The following is a 13,569-nucleotide window of genomic DNA, read 5'->3' as shown; positions in this document are numbered from 1 at the left end:
GGCAGAGGGTAGGGCTGAGAATAGGTCTGGGAGTGAGGGTAGATGATGACTAGCCCAGAGCCACAAACACCAAAACATCACCTCTGAACCCCAGGGCTCTGAGGAACCCTGTCTGAAACCACTTCCTAGGTGGGACACATCCAACTGAACAGAAACGGAACTGAACAGATACGAGGGTGGGGGGACCCCTGGAGGTCTCTTCTGAGGGATCTTTGCTTAGTTCTGTTCTGTTCCTTTCTTTTTTCTTTTCTTTTCTTCTTTCCTTTTCCTTTCCTTTTCCTTTTTTCTCTTTCTCTCTCTCTCTTCCTTTCCTCTTTCTTTCCTTTTTTTTTTTTTTAACTGAGTCTCGCTCTGTCACCCAGGCTGGAGAGTACAGTGGCATGATCTTGGCTCGCTGCAACCTCCGCCTCCCGGATTCAAACGATTCTCCTGCCTCAGCCTCCCGAGTAGCTGGGATTACAGGTGCCTGCCACCACGTCCAGCTAATTTTTGTATTTTTAGTAGAGACAGGGTTTTGCCAAGTTGGCAAGACTGGTCTCGAACTCCTGACCTCAGGTGATCCGCCCACCTTGGCCTCCCAAAGTGCTGGGATTACAGGCATGAGCCACCGCGCCCGGCCTTTGCTGAGTTCTTAAAGGCTGAGACAGGAAAAGAAAAACAGTAAACTCTGTGCCAAGCTTTGTCGTAAGCTGGGTAATTTCACTATTTTCTTGTTTAACTTTATAACTGTCCTGGAGAGGGCAGCATCATTACCTTTAATTTAGAGCTGGGACAGGGACAGTCTGTGACACCTATCTTGACATTGAGGAATGGAGTCAGTCCTCCAATGGAGGGAGGCCGATTGAGGTGTGATGCTGAGTGCCCCATCAGTTGTTCAAGGGCTGGGGCAGATCTAAGATTATGTCTGTACTGGCCGATACTTAGGTGGCCAGGGCCCCAGCTTTGGAAACCTGTGATGGCTGCTACCACCTCTGGCTTTGCTAGGCACACACATCTGCCCAGACTCAATGTATTGCAAACCCATGCAACCTCCAGGCCCACACTGAGAATCAAGAATTATGGACTCTTGATTCTCCAAATCTTCTCAAAAGCCCAGCTGCTGGCTGGGTACAGTGGCTCACATCTATAATCCCAGCACTTTGGGAGGACGAGGCGGGCAGATCACTTGAGGTTAGGAGTTCGAGACCAGCATGGCCAATGTGGTGAAACCCATGTCTACTAAAAATACAAAAATTACCTGGGCATGGTGGCAGGCACCTGTAGTCCCAGCTACTCAGGAGGCTGAGGCAGGAGAATCGCTTGAACCCGGGAGACGGAGGTTGCAGTGAGCCGAGATGGTACCACTGCACTCCAGCCTTGGTGACAGGGTGAGACTCTCTCTCAAGGCTCGAGGGCTGAGTGAACACTCCTTAACTATTTCCAGTTATAGCCACGGGTCGACTTAGATCAACAGAAGTCTGTATGGATTACTCTAACAGAGTGCAAAAAGATGTCAACTAGCACCTCGTTGTGAATTCTGATCCTACCCCTTACCAGCTGTGTGACCTTGGGCAAGACACAGAATCTGAGCTGTCACCGCCCTCTCTGTAAGTAAAGTGGCACCCACTTCTTATGTCTGTGTTGGTCCTCTTCTCCTAATTGACACTCACTCGTTTTTTGTTGTTTTTTTTTTGAGACGGAGTGTCGCTCTGTCGCCCAGGCTGGAGTGCAGTGGCGTAATCTTGGCTCACTGCAAGCTCTACCTCCCGGGTTCACGCAATTCTCCTGCCTCAGCCTCCTGAGTAGCTGGGACTACAGGTGCTCGCCACCACGCCTGGCTAATTTTTTGTATTTTTAGTACAGACGGGGTTTCACTGTGTTAGCCAGGATGGTCTTGATCTCCTGACCTCGTGATCCGCCCACCTCAACCTCCCAAAGTGCTGGGATTACAGGCGTGAGCCACAGTGCCTGGCCACTCTTTTTTTTTTTTTTTTTTTTTTTAATTTTGAGATAGAATCTTGTTCTGTCGCCCAGGTTGAACTGCAGTGGTGTAATCCTATCTCACTCCAAACTCAAACTCCTGGGCTAGAGCAATCCTCCCACTTCAGCCTCCCAAGTAGCTGGGACCACAGGCACGTGCCCCCCTGCCTGGCTAATTTTTAAAATTTTAAGTAGAGATAGGGTCTCACCGTGTTGCCTAGGCTGGTCTCAAACTCCTGGGCTCAAGTGATCCTCCCACCTTGGCCTCCAAAAGTGTTAGGGTTACAGCCATGAGCCATGGTGCCTGGTGACACTCACTCTTGAGTTCAGCTCACACAGACCCCTGGCTTTAAATATCATCCAAATGTTGATGTCCCCCAAGTTTTCATCTTCACTGCAGACCTCTTCTGTGAGCTTCAGAACTGCCCACTTGAAACTTCCCCTTGGGTGTCTGACAGGCAACACAAACTTAAGATGTCCCAACATGAACTTTTTTTTTTGAGACAGAATCTTGCTCTATTGCCCAGTCTGGGGTGCAGTGGCCTGATCTTGGCTCACTGCAACCTCCGCCTCCCAGGTTCAAGTGATTCTCCTGCCTCAGCCTCCCGAGTAGCTGGGATTACAGGCACGTGCCACTACACCCGGCAAACTTTTTGTATTTTTAGTACAGACAGGGTTTCACCATGTTGGCCAGGCTGGTCTCAAACTCCTGAGCTCAAGCGATCTGCCCGCCTCTGCCTCCCAAAGTGGTGGGATTACAGGTGTGAGCCACCGCGCCCGGGCCCAAAACGAACTCTTTATCTTCTCCCCCATACTTGCTCCTCCTGCAGCCTTCCCATATCAGAATACAACAATTCTATTCTTACAGTTGGTGTGGCCGAAAACCTTGGTGTTGTCCTCAATCCTCTCTCACACATCCCCAAATCCAATCTGTCAAGAAACCCTGGTGATCACTTGAGCCCAGGAGTTTGAGACCAACCTGGGCAACATAGCAAGACCCTGTCTCTACAAAAAATACAAAAATTAGCGGCAGGGCGCGGTGGCTTACGCCTGTAATCCCAGCACTTTGGGAGGCTGAGGCAGGCAGATCACGAGGTCAAGAGATCAAGACAATCCTGGCCAACATGGTGAAACCCCGTCTCTACTAAAAATACAAAAATTAGCTGGGTGTGGTGGCAGGTGCCTGTAGTCTCAGCTACTCGGGAGGCTGAGGCAGGAGAATTGCTTGAACCAGGGAGGCGGAGGTTGCAGTGTGCCAAGATCGTGCCACTACCCTCCAGCCTGGTGACAGAGCGAGACTCTGTATCAAAAAAAAAAAAAAAAAAGCTAGGCATGATGGCACACACCTGTGGTCCCAGCCACTTAGGAGGCTAAGGTGGGAGGGTCGCTTGAGCCCAGAAGTTGGAGGCCACAGTGAGCCATAATTGCACCAGCGTACTCCAGTCTGGGCCACAGAGTAAAACTCTGTCTCTAGAAAACAGAACAAAATAAAGTTGAAGCTCTCTAAACTCTCCACACTGACTCAGAGTGAAAGTGCTAATAATGACCTAAAGCCATGCCCTATGGCCCCCTTTCCTCTTGACTTTGCTTTTCATGCACTCTGCTCCAGCCATACTGGCCTCCTTGGGCTTCCCAGAACACGCCAAGCAGGATCCAGTTTAGGGCCTTTGAACTGGCTTTGTTTGTCCGTGGGATTCCCCATGAACATCGCATGGCTGCTCCCTCTCTTCCCTCAAGTCTCCCCTCAGATGTCCCCTTCTCAGAGACATCAGCCTGTAGAAAGGAGCACTTCCTTCCCCACTTTCCTGCCTGATGTTTCTCCATGATGCCTGCTTCTTACATATGTAGAGTCTGTCTCACTCCGGATAAGGCTACCTCCAAGAGGATAGGTGACTGGCCCTTGATTTCATTAATTGTCACAATCCTATGCAGGACACATGGTTGGTGTTCAACAAATATTTGCGGAATTAAAGAACAAATTAATAATGTTGTGAGATAAATACTCTATGCCCATTTTCCTTTACTTTTTAATATATTTTTTAAATCTGGAGAGACAGGGTCTCCCTATGGTCCCCAGGATGGCCTCAAAACTCCTCCTGCCTCGGCCTCCTTGGCTATTAAGCTGGGATTACCGGACTACTACTGTGCCACCATGCCTGGCTCTTCTTTTTCTTTTACTATGCCCATTTTAAAGGTGAGGAAAACTGAGACTCAGAAATGTTCCCAAGGGCACACAGTGAGTGGTGGCTGCCTTCAGGTTGGTCTGACTCCAGTGCCCAAGCCTTTACTCAGGAGTGGTGTGTTGCCCATCAGCCATTATATCCATGACGTCAACTGGCATGAGATATGTTCTTATATGAAAATTAATTTTAGAAGTGAGTGTCACGAAATATTGACCTTCTCTGAGGAACTAGTTCTTATAGTCAAAAAGGAGGAACTTATGTAAATTTTCCCTTTCAGGGCCAGCCCCAGGAAGTTCAGAGCCTAATGAGGTGTTCATTCTATTAATTTTTTCTTACCTTGGGATTTTTTTCTTTCTTTCATTTATGTTAACCTAATCACCAGCTGCTTCCTGTTCCTTAGGAAATAGCTAAGTCATACATGACACTTTTGGGGTTCCAGTGTGCCCGGCATGGGTTTTCTTTCATCAGGCAGGCACTAGGTGGGCTTTTCAGCCTGAAGACGCATGTTTCTCATCAGAGTGAGAATGATCTCTGATCATTCTCCTTCTTCCATTTCTTGGGTTCTCTCTTCCTGGCACTCCTATTGGTTAGCTTTTGGGCCTCTTGGATTGCCCCGCTGTGTCTCTGTGGCAAAGACTACTCATTATCCAAAATCCAATGAGCCCTTCTTCCCCAAGAACATGGCGGAACTGCCATGTCCCAGCCTCCCTTGCAGTAGGCATGGTCATGTGACTAAGTTTCCACCAACAGAACGTGAGGAGGTGATGTATGTGACTTCCAGTCTTTGGCCTTAGGAAGTAGGCCAGGTTCATACTCTCCCTTCCTGCTAGCTGGAGATCCCCACAACAGATTCAAACGTGCGGGTGACAAACGGTGCCCTACCGATGGCAGAACAGTGATGAGGAAGGGCCCTTGGTCCCTGAACAATGAGAGAAGCAGAGCTGCCTCCCTAACTACCACCATTTCACTTGAACATGTCTCTTCTTTTGTTTATTTATTTATTTGTTTTTTGCAGACATGTCTCTTCTTTTTTTTTTTGAGACAGAGTCTCACTCTGTCCCAGGCTGGAGTGCTGTGGCACGATCTCGGCTCACTGCAACCTCTGCCTCCTGGGTTCAAGCGATTCTCCTGCCTCAGCCTCCCGAGTAGCTGGGATTACAGGCACGTGCCACCACGCCTGGCTAATTTTTGTATTTTTGGTAGAGACGGGGTTGGCCAGGATGGTCTCGCACTTCTGACCTCATGATCCACCCACCTTGGCCTCCCAAATTGCTGGGATTACAGGTGTGAGCCACCGTGCCCAGCCCACACGTCTCTTCTTTAAGCTGTCACTTATTGGATCTCTATTGGATCTCTATGTTAGAGTGGCAGTCTCATATATTTTCTCTCATATTTTCTTCTCCACCCCTACACTTTCTGGGAGTTCTATTTTCTGGGACAATTAATTAATTAATTAATTTTTGAGACGGAGTCTCACTCTGTCCCAGGCTGGAGTGCAGTGGAGCGATCTCGGCTCACTGCAACCTCTGCCTCCTGGGTTCAAGCTATTCTCCTGCCTCAGCTTCCTGTCTCGAACTCCTGACCTCGTGATCCACCTGCCTTGGCCTCCCAAAGTGCTGGGATTACAGGCATGAGCCACCGCGCCCAGCTTTATTTATTTTTTAAATTTTTTATTCTTGAGACAGAGTCTTACTCTGTCACCCAGGGTGGGGTGCAGTGGCGCAATCTTGGCTCATGGCAACCTGCGCCTCCCGGGTTCAAGCGATTTTCCTGCCTCAGCCTCCCAAGTAGCTGGGATTACAGATGCCTGCCACCACACCTGGCTAATTTTTGTATTTTTAGTAGATGGGGTTTTGCTATGTTGGCCAGGCTGATCTTGAACTCCTGACCTCAGGTGATCCGCCTGCCTTGGTCTCCCAAAGTGCTGGGATTACAGGCGTGATCCACCACACCTGGAAGTTTTCTGGGATAATTTATTAACTTTTTATTACAACACTTCCTGTTTGTGTTTGTACAGATGAGGCCTTGCTATATTACCCAGGCTGGTCTTGAACTTCTGGCCTCAAGCCATTCTCCTTGGCCTCCCAAACTGCAGGAATTACTGGAGTGAGCTACTGTGCCCAGCTTCTTTATTCTAATGCTTTTAGTAATTCAGTATCATAGCTTTAATTTCTAAGAATTCAGTCTTTGCTCTATTTATTTATTTATTTGAGATGGAGTCTCACTCTATCGCCCAGGCTGGAGTGCAGTGGTGTGATCTTGGCTCACTGCAGCCTCCTCCTCCTGGGTTCAAGCAATCCTCCTGCCTCAGCCCCCAGAATAGCTGGGACTACAGGTGCCTGCCACCACACCCGGCTAAATTTTTTTTTGTATTTTTAGTAGAGACTGGGTTTCACCTTGTTGGTCAGGCTGGTCTCAAACTCCTGTCCTTAGGTGATCCACCTGCCTCAGCCTCCCAAAGTGCTGGGATTACAGGCGTGAGCCACTGTGCCGGGCCTCTATTTCTTTTTTATAGCACCCTGTTTTTATTGTAACATAGTGTAGCAATTTTTTTTTCTTTGAGATGGAGTCTTGCTCTGTCGCCCAGCTGGAGTGCAGTGGTGGATCTCGGTTTAACTGCAACGTCCACCTCCCGGGCTCAAATGATTCTCCTGCCTCAGCCTCCTGAGTAGCTGGGATTATAGGCACCTGCCACTGTGCCCAGCTAATTTTTGTATTTTTAGTAGAGACGGGGATTCATCATGTTGGCCAAGCTGGTCTCGATCCCCTGACCCCAGGTGATCAGCCCACTTCGGCCTCCAAAATGCTGGGATTACAGGTGTGAGCCACTGCACCTGGCCAGTAATATCTTTTTTTTTTTTTTTTTTTTTTTTTTTGAGAAAGAGTCTTGCCCTGTCGCCCAGGCTGGAGTGCAGTGGCGCGATCTCGGCTCACTGCAAGCTCCACCTCCTGGGTTCATGCCATTCTCCTGCCTCAGCCTCCTGAGTAGCTGGAACTACAGGTGCCCGCCACCACGCCTGGCTAATTTTTTTGTATTTTTAGTAGAGACGGGGTTTCACCATGTTAGCCAGAATGGACTCGATCTCCTGACCTCGTGATCCACCTGCCTCTGCCTCCCAAAGTGCTGGGATTACAGGTGTGAGCCACCATGCCTGGCCCATCTTTTTTTTTTTTTTTTTTGTTTTTTTTTAAATATGGGGTCTTGCTCTGTCACCTAGGCCAGAGTGCAGTGGCATGAGCACAGCTCACTGCAGCCTCAAATACCCAGGCTCAAGTGATCCTCTCACCTCAGCCTCCAGAGCAGCTGAAATTACAGGCACTTGCTACCACGCCCTGCCCAGCTAATTTTTTTTTTTTTGGAAGCATCACCTTCATTTATTAGGTGCTTCGGTGGGGGTGGGGAAACGCAGCCCCCGGGTCAGAGGCGCCAGAAGAAGAGCTTGGAGCCTTGGTCTAACGTGCACTCGCTGGGGCCCAGCTGGCTCCCGCCCAGCTCATTTTTTTTTTTTTTTTTGAGATGGGAGTCTCACTCTGTCGCCCAGACTGGAGTGCAGTGGCGCAATCTTGGCTCACTGCAACCTCTGCCTCCTGGGTTTAAGCGATTCTCCTGCCTCAGTCTCGAGTAGCTGGGATTACAGGCACCCGCCACCACACCTGGATAATTTTTGTATTTTTAGTAGAGATGAGGTTTCACCATGTTGGCCAGGCTGGTCTTGACCTCAGGTGATCCACTCGCCTTGGCCTCTCAAAGTGCTGGGATTACAGGCATGAACTACTGTGCCCAGCCCCGCCCAGCTAATTTTTTAATTTTTTGTAGAGACAGGATCTCACTATGTTGCCAGGGCTGGTCTCAAACTCCTGGTCGCAAGCGATCCTCCTGCTTTGGCCTCCCAAAGTGCTGGGATTACAGGGGTGAGCCTCGTGCCTGGCCTGAAGCAGCATTTTCTCAAATGTCTTTAAGAATACCAGATTTTTTCTTTTTCCTTTTTTTTTTCTTTTCTTTTCTTTTCTTTTTTTTTTTTTTTTAAGACGGAGTCTTGCTCTGTCGCCCAGGCTGGAGTGCAATGGCGCGAACTCGGCTCACTGCAAGCTCCGCCTCCTGGATTCATGCCATTCTCCTGCCTCAGCCTCCTGGTAGCTGGGACTACAGACGCCCGCCATCACGCCTGGCTAATTTTTTTGTATTTTTAGTAGAGACGGGGTTTCACCATGTTTAGCCAGAATGGACTCGATCTCCTGACCTCATGATCCACCTGCCTCTGCCTCCCAAAGTGCTGGGATTACAGGCGTGAGCGACTGCACCCAGCCTCTTTCTTTACATAAATTCTGTTTCCTCCAGGATTACTTTTCTTTCCTTTTTCTTTTTAAAAATTTTTTAAAAATGTACTTAGGATGCATTTGGCTACAAATAACTAAACATCCGACTTATAGGAAGCTCACAGAAGGGGGTAGCTGGGATTCAGGGCCCGTTGATCAGGCATTTGCGATGCCTTGGGATCCCATGCTCTTCCTCCCCCTCCTCCTCTGCAATCCTGCAATGTTTCCGTCCTGGGGCCAGTTCCTGTCAGAGTTATAGGATGTATCCATAATCATGGCTTGTGGGAGGCAGAAGTCACTGCCCCCGGGTTCTCTTTTAATTAAAAGGAAGAAGTCTTTCTTAGAAGCCTACCTTCCTTTTTTCTTTTTTGAGACGGAGTCTCGCTCTATCGCCCAGGCTGGAGTGCAGTGGCACCATCTCGGGTCACTGCAAGCTCCGCCTCCCGGATTCACGCCATTCTCCTGCCTCAGCCTCCCGAGTAGCTGGGACTACAGGCGCCCGCCACCGCGCCCGGCTAATTTTCTGTATTTTTAGTAGAGAGGGGGTTTCACGTGTTAGCCAGGATGGTCTCGATCTCCTGACCTTGTGATCCGCCCGTCTCGGCCTCCCAAAGTGCTGGGATTACAGGCGTGAGCCACCGCGCCCGGCGCCTACCTTCCTTTTATCTTAGTGGCTAGAACTGGGGCATGTACCCTTTCCTAATGCAATCGTGGGCAGAAGGGGAGTGGTTACTTTAGGTTGGTTAGACTTTGCTGGAGCTGAAGAAGGAAGGGGTCAGTGCCCAGGATGTGTATGGGGGTGGGCACCTGAACAAATTGGGGTACTTTTAGGAAAGAAGGAGGCAGAATGGATGATGGGGTTGGTTTATCTTGGTGCTTTCCTTTCATGTTGCAGGGTTTCTTTGAATGTTGTTGATATTTCTTCCAGGCGTGATGGCTCATGCCTGTAATCCCAGCAGTTTGGGAGGCCGAGGTGGGTGGAATCTCTCGCGCTCAGGAGTTCCAGACCACCCTGGGCAATACAGGTAGACCTCCATCTCCACAAAAATTAGCCAGGCGTAGTGGTGTGCACCTCCCAGTTTTGCTGGGAGGATTACTTGAGCCCAGGAAGTTGAGTTGAGGCTGCAGTGAGCTGTGGTCTCATCACTGTATTCCAGCCTGGGTGACAGAGTAAAACCCTGTCTCAAAAAAAAAAAAAAAAAAAGTTGGTATTTCTTTCAAGTCCCATCATATTTCAGAGTGAGCCAATAAAAGGCTGACTGGGGCTTTTGGTACTAGAGTAGAGCTTTCCAACTTGAGGGCTAGACTTTCATTATCAAGTGTGAGAATAAACTAAAGACCTATTTAGGTGCAAGATTACTTTGGGCACGGTGGCTCACGCCTGTAATCCCAGCATTTTGGGAGGCTGAGGGGCGACGATCACCTGATGTCAGTAGTTCGAGACCAGCCTGGCCAACATGGCAAAACACCGTCTCTATTAAAAATACAAAAATTACCTGGGCATGGTGGCGTGTGCCTGTAATCCTAGCTACTAGGGAGGCTGAGGCAGGAGGCTCGCTTGAACCCGGGAGGCAGAGTTTGCAGTGAGCCGATATTGCCCCACTGCACCCCAGCCTAGGTGACAGAGTGAGACAAAAAAAAAAAAAAAAGTAAAGTTCACCTTTTTATTAGGGAGCTTTCTTTGGATGTGACTTGAAAATGTGCTTCTGCAAAATTAAGGGGGTAAATCACAAAAGGGAAGGGTGCAGACTACAGGAAATAGGAGATCCCACCCAAGAGAGAAATAACCACTGGTCCCAAGATGTAGCAGTGAAGCAACAGGGAGTGGGAGGGGAGAAGGTAAGTCACACTGGAGCAAGGAATTAGCAAAGCAATTAGAAATTCTAGGTAAAATTAAAAGAGATGTATTGTAGTAAATATCGCCAAAATTTTATATATATATAAATATATATTTATGTAATATAACTGAACAATAGTTATATAATGCTTTTTTTTTTTTTTTTTTTTGAGGTGGCATCTTGCTCTGTTGCCCAGGCTGGAGTACAGTGGTACAATCTCGGCTCACTGCAACCTCCGCCTCCTGGTTTCAAGCGATCCTCCTGCCTCAGCTCCCCTAGTAGCTGGGATTACAGGCACACGCCACCATGCCCAGCTAATTTTTGTATTTTTAGTAGAGATGGGGTTTCACCATGTTGGCCAGGCTGGTCTCGAACTCCTGACCTCAAGTGATCCACCTGCCTCGGCCTCCCAAAATGCTGTTATTACAGACGTGAGCCACTGCGCTCGGCATTTTTTTTTTTTTTTTTTTGGATACATGGTCTCCCTTTGTCACCCAGGCTGCAGTGCAGTGGCATCATCATAGCTCACTGCAGTCTTGAACTTCTGGGCTCAAGTGATTGTCCCGTCTCAGCCTCCTGAGTAGCTGGAAGTACAGGCATGTGCCACCATGCATGGCTACTTTTTTTCTTTTTTTCTGTACAGATGGCACCTTGCTATGTTGCCCTGGCTGGTCTTGAACTCCTGACCTCAAGTGATCCTCCTGCCTTGGCCTCTCAAAGTGCTGGGATTATAGACATGAAGCACCACATCCAGCCCCATAATCTTAAAAACAAAGAAAATTAATAGTTTTCCATTTTAGACTCAAACTCTGGACCAGACAGCACTGATCTTGACTATCTGAGGTGATAGAAATACCCTTTATCTGTGTTATTCGATTTGATAGCTACTAGCCACATGTGGTTTCAGAGCACACTTGAAATGTAACTAGCTAGTTGCAACTGAGGGAACTAGGTTTTTAAATCTCATTAAAGTTTAATTAAGTTAAAGTAGTCTCCTGTGGCCAGTGGCTTCTACATTAGGCAATGCAGCTCTAAGCAAGGTGAAAGAGAGAATGCCAATATTATCTACATTTAACAACGTAAAAGTAAATGTACAGGTAACAGAAATGAGCAGAAGAGAGATAAAGGAAAGCCACTATCTTCGTGTCACAAAGTGATAAGAATTTAGGCCAGAAGCTGTGGCTCATGCCTGTAATCTCAGTACATTTGGAGGCCGAGGCAAGGAGGATAGCTTGAGCCCAGGAGTTCAAGACCAGCCTGGGCAACATAATGAAATCCCTGTCTCTACAAAAAAATTTAAAAATTAGCTGGGCATGATGGTGCACACCTGTAGTCCCAGCTACTCGGGAGGCTGAGGTATGATTGCTTGGGCCCAGGAGTTCGAGGGTGCTCATCTCTTTAAAAATAGATAAATAGGTCAGGTAAGGTGGCTCATGCCTATAATCCCAGCACTTTGAGAGGCCAAGGTGGGCGGATTGAGCCTAGGAACTTGATCCCAGCCTGGGCAACATAACGAAACAATGTCTCTACAATAAATATAAAAAGTAACCAGGTGCATGCCCGGCGTGGTGGCTCACGCCTGTAATCCCAGCACTTTGGGAGGCCGAGGCGGGGTGGATCACGAGGTCAGGAGATCGAGACCATCCTGGCGAACACGGTGAAACCCCGTCTCTACTAAAAATACAAAAAATTAGCTGGGCATGGTGGCGGGTGCTTGTAGTCCCAGCTACTCGGGAGGCTGAGGCAGGAGAATGGCGTGAACCTGGGAGGCAGAGCTTGCAGTGAGCCGAGATAGTGCCACTGCACTCCAGCCTGGGCAACAGAGCGAGACTCCGTCTCAAAAAAAAAAAAGTAACCAGGTGCAGTGGCACACACCTGTAGTTCCAGCTACTCGGAGGCTGAGGTGGGAGGATCACTCGAGCCCAAGTTTGCAGTAAGCTGAGATCGGGCCACTGCACTCTAGGCTGGGCGAAAGAGTGAGACCCTGTCTCGAAACAAAACAACAACAACAATAATAAAACCCATACATAACTACGTAAATAAAGTTACAAAAGCAAGTTTAGTTCGTTACAAAGGACCTGAAGAGAGGGATTCAACTGACCTGCAAAGTGGAATGGGGCTGGAGCAGGGCCAGTGGGTCAGACACTCACCTATGATTATGCCAGGCAAAATGGATACATGAAGAAATAAAATTATAGCATCTCCATGTAGTAATAGAAAAAAAAGGAATAACGGAATTAGCACACTTTTTAGGAAGGTGGACCCACCAGTAGAATTGAGACTAGAAAAAGTTAAAAGCATTAGAAGTGGTCTCTTTCTGAGACCATGACTTGTTGGGGAAAGAGAAGACTTATTGTTCATGACAACCACTTCTGTGCTTATAACATGCATTAGCTTAGGAAACACCACTTTTCTTTTTTTTTTTTGAGACAAGGTCTTGCTCTGTCGCCCAGGCTGGAATGCATGTTGCGATCTCGGCTCACTGCAACCTCTGCCTCCTGGGCTCAAGCGATCCTTCCACCTTGGCCTCCCAAGGCGCTGGGCGCTGGGATTACAGGCATGGGCCACCGTGCCCGGCCTGGTGCTTTTCAGTGAATAAATAAGTATGTAAACTTCTCTTTTCTGACTAGACGGAAATTCCCCAGAGGACAAGGGTGGCGTGACTTGTCAGTCCTTTTCATTGACAGTGCTGTGGATGGGAAGAAAGGGCCCCTGGCCCCAAGCAAGCCCCAGTCCTGTGGCCCTGGAGGATCAGAAGGGTAATTAAGTGTCAAAGGAAAACATAGCCAGACATTAGTTACGGTGGTGAAAACAGATTTTATTCAGTAACTACTCGCAGTAAGGGAAAGAGCTGAGCTCCATTCTGATTTGTGCAGAGGTGATTTAGGCATTTAATTAGTTAATTAGTTTTTGTGGGACAGGGTCTCGATCTGTTGCCCAGGCTTGTGATTGTGCCTGTTGCTCAGATTGTGCAGTGGCACAATCATGGCTCACTGCAGCCTCAAACTCGCAGGCTCAAGTGATCCTCCTACCTCAGCCTCCTGAGTTAGCTGGGACCCACAGGCGTATGCCACTGCACCTGGCTTTTTTTTTTTTTTTTTTTGAGACAGAGTCTTGCTCTGTTGCCCAGGCTGGAATGCAGTGGCGCGATCTTGGCTCACTGCACCCACCACCTCCCAGGTTCAAGCAGTTCTCCTGCCTCAGTCTCTGAGTAGCTGGGATTACAGGCGCGTGTCACAATACCCAGCTAGTTTTAGTTTGTTTTTTATTTA

Source organism: Pongo abelii, chromosome 18 (genome assembly GCF_028885655.2).
Source record: "Pongo abelii isolate AG06213 chromosome 18, NHGRI_mPonAbe1-v2.0_pri, whole genome shotgun sequence".
Classification (NCBI taxonomy): Eukaryota; Metazoa; Chordata; class Mammalia; order Primates; family Hominidae; genus Pongo; species Pongo abelii.
Note: the sequence above shows the minus strand (reverse complement) of the source record.